The 9,341-nt window shown below is 42.4% G+C and overlaps 1 protein-coding gene across 1 annotated transcript in view; it reads right to left on the reverse strand.

Moving 5' to 3' along the window:
• LOC144827510 (cadherin-10-like) overlaps positions 1–5,610 on the reverse strand; it is a 727,722-nt gene extending 722,112 nt beyond the window's left edge. Inside the window, exon 1 of the mRNA XM_078685792.1 lies at positions 5,410–5,610. The gene's annotated coding sequence lies outside the window, so the exon portion shown is untranslated. The remainder of the gene's footprint in view (positions 1–5,409) is intronic.
• Between the last annotated feature and the right edge of the window lie 3,731 nt (positions 5,611–9,341).

Raw genomic sequence — 9,341 nt, forward strand, 5'->3', positions numbered from 1 at the left:
CACTTTAAACGACCTGTCGGGGAACCGAACCCACTAGTAACGGAATATTCCTACCGATAGCACCGCTTTAGAGGAACGAAAACAGACTCATCATCCCAAAACGCATAGGCAAAAGCCAATAGGTCTGTCCTTGGCAAGCTTGCGATTGAAAATACATTTGTTTTTGCAAACATACGCAATATATACATGCATTTCTTTCTGTAAAGATGTGCACTATGCAAACAATTGCACGCATATCAAAATATAAATATAAAGGAGTGACCCACTAGGCCAGATGCATTAGCTCTGGCCCTGCAGTGTACTCGTTTTCAGGTGTCTAGGCTTATGTAACCAGGCAAATGCAGTCAATCACAGAGCAATACATCAAACAGATGAAGGGGACTGACCCATTGCACTATTAGGCTGTCGAGGGCGGAAGCAAAAGATGATTGCCACCTGAAGTGACCAATGGATGAAGAGAGCTGAACGTAAGCAAATTACGTGTTTATATGAATGCATTTTTGTTTTGAATTTTTTTTATCAAGAGGGTCGCGAAACTGCTGAAAGTGTCTTCCAGCAAGGCTTTAAAATCATAGAGACGCTTCTGACTCAGGCGCGCATTTCTTCGGTAAGCCTTGGTGACTCGTCTTTTCCCTTTGAACACAGGTGCTGAGAATCATTTTCAAATGAAAATGTCATTTGACTACGGTTTGGCGACGGCCAAGAAGCAAGATGCAGCAGTAACTATTTGCAAGCAAGTCGACGTTCTTTTATTCTGTCAGGCTCCGAACTATTTGGGCCGAAATGAATTACTTTGGCTGATAGTGGCGAAGCAGTTATGAATGGTCCGCGGAAGCAGCCTCTTAAAGTAGAGCGAGGAAACAGCACCTGCAGTAAATAATACACAGCCGAAATTGCATTTTCGTTATCTCAAGGCCTTTTCTTCTAAGCAAGCATTGCCCATAGAGATATCAGGGAGCATGCATCATTTGGGAAACGAGCACATTATTCGAACAAGAATGTACCTGTCAAAAGGGAAAGGGCGATGTGACTGAATTATTGCATACGACCTGTGCATGATCACATGCTTGTGAAACTCATACTGAGAATGGATGTGCAAGCAGAGGCCATGATATGCAGGCAGTGAGGCACGCGCATGAGCAGGTGTCCCAATCAAGGTGTGTCTGGGGTTAGAGGGTGGATTCAGACTGGCCTGTCTGGCACTCTGCATTTCATTTTCTCAGTGGGCTGTAAACTGGGGGGTGGTTTTGAAAGAGGATAGACTGCCATCACCCAACTATGCCCACATGGCCCCATACCACCCACATCTTTCTGAGCTGTGGGGCTGGGTTGAACATCTTTGCCTGGGCTTCTTTTGGATTCCAGTTTGGCCCTGGTGGAGGGTATTGTGAACCTTATTGCCAATTGTGGTGCGCTATAACAAATTCTTATGATTCATTCAGACAATTAATTTTTATATAGCGTAGCTTATACCCATGAGGGTATCCAGGCGCTGTCCATGGGCAGATTAAGTGATTTGCCCAGAATCATAGGATGTTGAGCCGACACCGAGAATCAAACCTGAATCCCCAGCTCCTGAGTGGGCAGCTGTGGCCGCTGCGCCACATCTCCTCCCTTCAGCGGCTGCAATGACCAAAAGCCAGGCCTACTGCTGCCACTGACTTTGATAGCAGGGTCATCTTGAGATCATTTGAGTCTGGCCAAGTTGCACTTATAAACCATCAAAGAGTGCAACAACTTAGTGTTGCTTACCATGGCACACAAGCTGACTCCATACCATTCTTACAGGCTTTATGGCAGGGCCATCTTAACAGCATTATAGGCCCCCGAGCAAAGCAGTGCATTGGGCCCTGCCTACATTCATATAATGGAAAATTAGTGTAAATTCTGGTCTGAATGGGGCCCACAGGCTCATGGCGCCCCCAGACAACTGGACAGCATACCCATGCATTAAGACTGTGCTGGTTTATGGCAAGATACAAGAGGATGAGTTTGGGTGGGGCTTGGGCTTTCAAAGTGGGGATCCCCTTGCAGAGTCACTATTGGTCGAAGCTTGGTTAGGGGATGCGTTTCTGGGGGTGGCGCTCGAACGGGCGGGAACACAAGAGGACACAAACCTCTGTTGAATAAACCTTCATCAAAATTCATACTTCAAATAAAATCTTTGTGGTGGCATTTCAGACAGTCAAGCTGCATGCCCTTTGCTTTGAGATACCGTAGCTTCGATATAGCAATGCTAAAATAACACTCTTCCCATTACCAAAGTTCCACGTGTGTTAATTTGTTGGACTTCAAATCATGCTGCACAACTCATGATGGGAATTCACGATTGCTCACCATCCTACTAATTAACTAAAAAGCACATCCTGCAAACCGTAAATCAGAAATCTAGCCTTCCCATGTTCTCTGTCAGTCTTTTTTCCTGATCCCCATGTTTCTTTGTAACAGATCGCCAAGAGCATGTATCAAAGGCAATAGCCAATCCTGGGAAGGCATTTTTGCTGTCAACCTCTATTGTGATGACGTGAATCATGCCCCGCCTTCAGACTACTGCTCAAGTCCCAGACAACCATGATCAAAGCCTTTAAATTGAGCTTAACCCTTTTTTTGCCATTACATGCCATTGAACACCCCAACAAGGTGAAACAATGCTTTATAGAATTTGCATTTGTGTTAGAGGTCTAGACATGGTCCTACCACACTCAACCAACTATTGAAGAAAAAACCTCTACAATAATGCTACCCCTGGGTGAAAAAAGATAATGTGGCAATGAGTGCTTCTTCTGAGTGTTATGATGCTGGACAGTGTGTAACGCTAGGTTCAGATGTGTGCGGTTCTGTTATAGCGTGCTACGGTATCAGACATTCTTATGTCGTGCTGCTGAGTAAACTAATCAATGCTGTCATTTCCAAATATCACCCACTGAAAAGAAGGAAATCGATGATACTGGAGCTCTGCAAACACCAGATGATTGTACGGTCACCAGTTACAAATTCCATTTCCGCAGGACTCAAAACCGTATTACGCAAACAAGACCGATAATGACCTCAATTTCAATAAAAATCTCATAAGGTGACATCGATTAGCAGCATTGGTACCAATATGGAAGAAGTTTTGCAGTGCCATTCATTTTCCTCCTCCCAAGAAGATAGCAGCTCAGACTGGAAATTAGATTTTGATGCAATCCTCCTTTCCGGAGGAGTTGTGTGTATATGTGTGTGTGTGTGGGGGGGGGTGGTTGTGGCTCCTAAGGACTTAAATGGTGCAAACCTAATCACAGTTTTACATTTCCAACAGTGTAATCCTCGTTGTACCATTAAACCTGATCATTTGTGGCTGCATGAGTGTGTAGTGTATTGAAACAGAATATCTTACTCCTTTTTAATTAAAAAGTATTTATAATCCCCACAAACAGCAGTAGTTGAAACGCAAAGTTCAATTCGTTCAAGCATGGCACTGCATACTTTTCCAGACATCACAAATTTTCACAAACATAGTCCAAGCAAAGTTTGAGGACACAAGTAAACACATATACATCCTATTATAACGCATGAGAGTGACAGGCTGCTATTTATATGTCCCTTAAAAAACACAGAGTACAAAATAATGTACCTCAAAGCAAGTTGGAAGTAATAGATGTGCATTTTTGATAATAGAGAGGCTTTTACCGGAATGAAAGATGGCTATTAGAGCAAACTGCTCCATTTGTGCAGCAGCAGCAAGGATAATGGGTCAGTTTCCGAATGCTGGTTGCTATTTGTCACTGAACGCACCTGCAGGATGGGCTTCAAGGCTGTGGGGCTTCGCGACGCCTCTGGATGCAGCAGGCATCGCCAAAGAGCCTCTGCCAGTTACAATTTGCAGCTCCTTCAGCACCATCAACAGTTACCGGAGGGGGACATTCCTCTGCACTCACACGCGTTGCATTAACGGTACATAAAATACGGATTGTACTGCAGCAGTGACAATAAATGGTCTTGGAGGTGTGAAGTGTATAAATCCTTTAAATTGCCCCCTTCCCTTTCTCTGTCTATATTGTCTCTTTGAGTTTATCTGGATCTAGCTGTCTGTCTATTTTTTACTTATCTCTCTGTCAATCTCTCTGCCTATCTATCTCTCTATCTATCTCTCTATCTCTCTATCTATCTATCTATCTATCTATCTATCTATCTATCTATCTATCTATCTATCTATCTATCTATCTATCTATCTATCTATCTATCTATCTATCTGCTTGCCTCCTTGTCTTTCTGTCTATCTACTTATTTGCTTGTTTGTCATCTGCCTTCCTGATTATTCACCCACCACCTGTCCAATAACCTTTTCATCCTGGTATCCACCCACCTTGCATCCACCCATTCTTCCATCCATCGGTTCATCCATACAGCCTCCCGCTCATTTACTCGCGCACTCACAAGTCTCCCTTCCTTCCTGCTCAAATCTGCACTCCCCTCCCGAACCAACCATTCATAGCACAACCTATCTGAAAATCCAGCCATCCATCCATCAACCCATGCACCCTTCCATCATTCAGCCCTCCCACCCTTTCGCACATCAATGTACCCATCCATCCATCCATTCATGCATCTGCTATATCACGCATGCATCCGTCTCACATACACCGACTGCTCCGCTTCTTCTCGTTCTCTTTAAGCCATACCATCTCGTCTATAATGTCATTTCCTTCTCGGCGCTTGGCCAGGATATGCAGCTTGCAACGACTTATTTACTTAGTTTTGAGATTATATCTTGCTACTTATAGATGTGCATGCAGCCCTTCGCATCAGCATCGCATGTACATTGTTTTTACATTTATGTGGCTGCACATAGTGTTACTTCGCAGATTTAGTTCGAAGGGCAAATATAGTTAAAGATGTCACACTGAAATGAGACAGCACTCTGTCAGGTGTAATATAGAGTGTGCGTGTGTGTTGTGTGTGCGTGATATGTGTCGGACACTGTACATTGGGACATACCGGTTATTCTTGTATGTGGTACGTCGTGTTTTTCCAACGTGTGCAAAAGAACATTTACACATGACGCACGAAAGTTGTAAGATTTAATTTTCATGCATTTGTATGAAACTCAACAGCGATGGACTCCGATTCGCGAGACAGCAACATAGGCAAACTTGCCTACCCTGAAAAATACACATTTCCATCCAAAAGGGGCACGCTCAGATACAGTATGCAGAGCATCGACTACGTAGTACAAATACGGTACAGAATCTATAGGTAGCTGCCTTAAAATTCGCATTTACCATTTCAGCGCCTCTCATTTCGCAACGCTAGAAAAGTTCTTCAAGGGCTATGGAATATATCTCGCAATGACATGCATCACAGTTAACAGGACTGCCTCTCACCGAAGAGCGCGCCAGACACCTTTTATCACAGTGGAACGCGGCTTACCTTATTTCTGCCGCGGGGCACAGGCTGACGCCCGGGGAGGTGGCACTGCAGCACCCTTGCCTCTCTTCAATATTTTTGTTTGTTTTCTCCTGTAATTTTGGAAGGACGGCTCTCCTCCGGTCTAACACGGGCGTCCTCTCTCTGCATCACTTTTAACTCTAGGAGGCAGAGAAGCGAAGCCAGGGGGAGAGCGCTCGCTCTGATTGGCTTTCCTTCTTAGCTCCTGATTAATAAAAAAAAATCCCTCCCTCACACAGAGAGCCTCCGTTGATAGAGCCGCAGCACTTTTCCCGGGAAGGTTAGAGACGAAGGGGAAACGCGCCGGCTTTTCCAGGCAGACAGTGATTTGCAAGTGAATGCCGTGGGAGGGTCAAAGAGAGCTCTGTGAGCAACCCGGCGTCGCAATCACTTCTTCCCTGATTCAAAAGTAATCAACCTGATCTGAGGGGAGCTTTCTGCTCAGACGGAACACGGGAGCGGGCTGCCAGGCAGCGCGCGCCTTCTGCGCGCGGAGCTGCCCTTTCAATGCAGTCATCTCTTGCACGGAAGCGGCACGCATGAATTATGGATTAGCAAGGTGGCAAGTTAAAGGGAGGGTCATGTTCTCAGCCATACAGAACGGCACATAGGTAGCCCTGCAGAGCACGCGTGGACATGCTTTCTTCAAACCTGCGCAATTTCAAAGCTTAATGTGGAAGTGGCCGGTATTTTCTTTTTCAGTTATATCGTTTGATATAACGTGAGGAATCCTTCTAGCTTTTACCCCTGGCATCCACGGGGAACATTTCTGGCGTTGCTTGTATTTGAACATCTGAGCATTTCAACTAGGAATGCAGGAACTGCAAAGGGCTGGTTCTCTGGGGCAGGGCAAAACTGGTAGCCTGCTAGGCTGCCTGCAGCAGCGGACACCAGATCACCCTAGAGACTTAAGGGTAGCAAAGTCGGGATGACAAAAAACCTTGCAGCGCTCTGACTGCAACCTAATGGGCTCTGTTATGGTAATATTCAAACCTCAGATCTGTAGCTCATTTTCCAGATACCAAGATATCATCATAACCTCTCAATGGCAATATTGGACCATATTACACAGTTATCTATCTATCTATCTATCTATCTATCTATCTATCTATCTATCTATCTATCTATCTATCTATCTATCTATCTATCTATCTATCTATCTATCTATCTATCTGTCTGTCTGTCTGTCTGTCTGTCTGTCTGTCTGTCTGTCTGTCTGTCTGTCTGTCCTTTTCTGTCCTTTTCTGTGCATGCCATGGCAGTGAAAATAAATGCGGGCCAGTAACACGTTGTTTTGAGTTTATTCCTGCTTCACAAATTGAATATATTATTATTTGCTTATCATTGTTGAGGAAGAGGAAGAGTATCTCAGCTCACTTGAGACTCTTATGACCCATGGCCCCTCCCCACTCTCACACAAAATAGCATAACACACTCAGAGGATCTGTATGTATATATGTAGGTATAATGTACATGTATACATGTATGTATATGTTTTTGTGTATATATATATATGTATATGTTATATATATATATATATATATATGTATATATATATATATATATATTCACTGAAAAAAACATAGGTTTCACACCAGTTATAGTTAGCTGAACATTTTACTCATACAAAACCATTGAAATTCCCACGTTATAGTTAGTGGACTCACTATAACGCGGGCGCCCGCAATCCACTGCTGATGATGTCACATATTACATCATTCAAGACATGGTCAGTGACATCACTGATGACATCTCAAATGACATCACTGATGACATCACTGATGACATCTCAAATGACATCAGTGATGACATCACTGATGACATCATTCATGTGACAATACGATGCACCTCCTCACACTCTAACCTTTGATACATCGAGTGTTAAATACAGACTACCATTCCCGAAACCATTGACACACCAATACCAGTTACTACATACGCACTCACTGATTCCTAAGTCTACACACATATCCACTCATTCACACATACAATCACTCATACATACAGTCAGTCATCAATACAACACTATTATATGGACTCATACACCTATACAGACACTCACACACTGTCACTCATTCATAGAGTTACTCACACACCTAGTCAGTCATGCAAAGAATCAATCACACTCCCATTTCCTCATCTATACAGTTATACACACAAAACCTTACTTATTCAAACATAGATTTACACATACTTACTCTCTTTTACAATCACTGATAGAACTACACATTAATCCATACAGTCACTTACGCAATCACAGGCTTTCATGTATAGTCATTTATATATGCCAACTCTCACATGCACTGTTTTTTATATATGTACTTACTTGGACATGTACCACTGAGAAATCCATTCACTCACCAACACACCCATGCACACAGTCAACCGCCCATACAGTTCTTTCCACATGCACTCTTGAACCCATATACCAAGTGAATCAACTGCTCACACATCTATGCACAGTCACACACCTCCCAGGCACCCACACACACACTCAGCCTCACATACAAATACTTGGGCAACCAATCAATAACCCATATAGCCACTCATATAGCTACTGATCAACACATGCAGCAGCTTACACAACAACAGACATAATAATGCACGCATTCAGACAGTTTAGTCACTAACCCATGCATTCAGTAAGACACATTTAATCTCCCACTCATACAGTCAGTCACGCACCTACTAAATCCATTATCCAGACACTCATACATACACTCTTTCTTCAATATGTTAAACATATTTTAACTTTACAGGAACACACAGACACTGGATGATGTCATCAGTGATGTCATCAGTGATGTCATTTGAGATGTCATCAGTGATGTCATCAGTGATGTCACTGACCATGTCATGAATGATGTAATATGTGACATCATCAGCAGTGGATTGCGGGCGCGCGAGTTATAGTGAGTCCAACTAACTATAACGTGGGAATTTCAATGGTTTTGTATGAGTAAAATGTTCAGCTAACTATAACTGGTGTGAAACCTATGGTTTTTTCAGTGAATTTCAAAGGTTTTTTAAATGCTAATTCCTAACTATAACGAGTATGAAACCTATGGTTTTTTCAGTGAATTTCAATGGTTTTTTAAATGCTAATTCCTAACTATAACGATTGTGAAACCTATGGTTTTTAATTTCAAAGGTTTTTTAAATGCTAAATCCTAACTATAACGTTTGTGAAACCTATGGTTTTTTTCAGTTAATTTCATAGTTTTTTAAAAGCTAATTCCTTTTTTTTGTGTTTTTATTTTTCCAAGTTGCACAGATTTACAAAACATAACACATTTGCTATCTTACTTTCTCCACAATTAATAAACAAGCAGTATCTTTTGTTTGTAATTACATTTCATTACAGTTAATCACAACAACTTAAATTAATTATTTATGGCACCGCCTCCTGGTTAAAAACAAACATACATTTATAAGAGAAAGAATAAATACCCAAAATAATGAAATTAGTACCCCTGAAGACATGAGATCAGCCTAGCCAGGTGAGTAGTTGGTCTCTAACTGTCGCTTCCATCTACAAATAGGATCCCATATTCTTATACCTAGCGTCCTTCCTTTCTTGCCTTTTCGCGAATAAATGGGCTTTTCCAAATTATATGCTGCTAAGAGATTTGCCAACCATACTTGCATTGCTGGGGGGGTTTTATCCAGCCAGGCCCTGGCTAAGCTTAGTCTGTATACTGCCATAGCAATAAACAGGAATTCTCTCTGTGGCTCATTTATGTCTGGCCCTATCCCTAATAAGATTCTCGTAGGATTAAGCCTTACTTGTATGTCTAGGGATTGATCTAAGAACTTCTCTATATCTCTAATTAGAGTATGCAATTGATGGCATGTAGCAAATATATGGATCATGTCTGCCTCTGCTGAATTAACATTCTTCTCCATTCAGTTTC

Source organism: Lissotriton helveticus, chromosome 4_1 (genome assembly GCF_964261635.1).
Source record: "Lissotriton helveticus chromosome 4_1, aLisHel1.1, whole genome shotgun sequence".
In the NCBI taxonomy this organism is placed as follows: domain Eukaryota; kingdom Metazoa; phylum Chordata; class Amphibia; order Caudata; family Salamandridae; genus Lissotriton; species Lissotriton helveticus.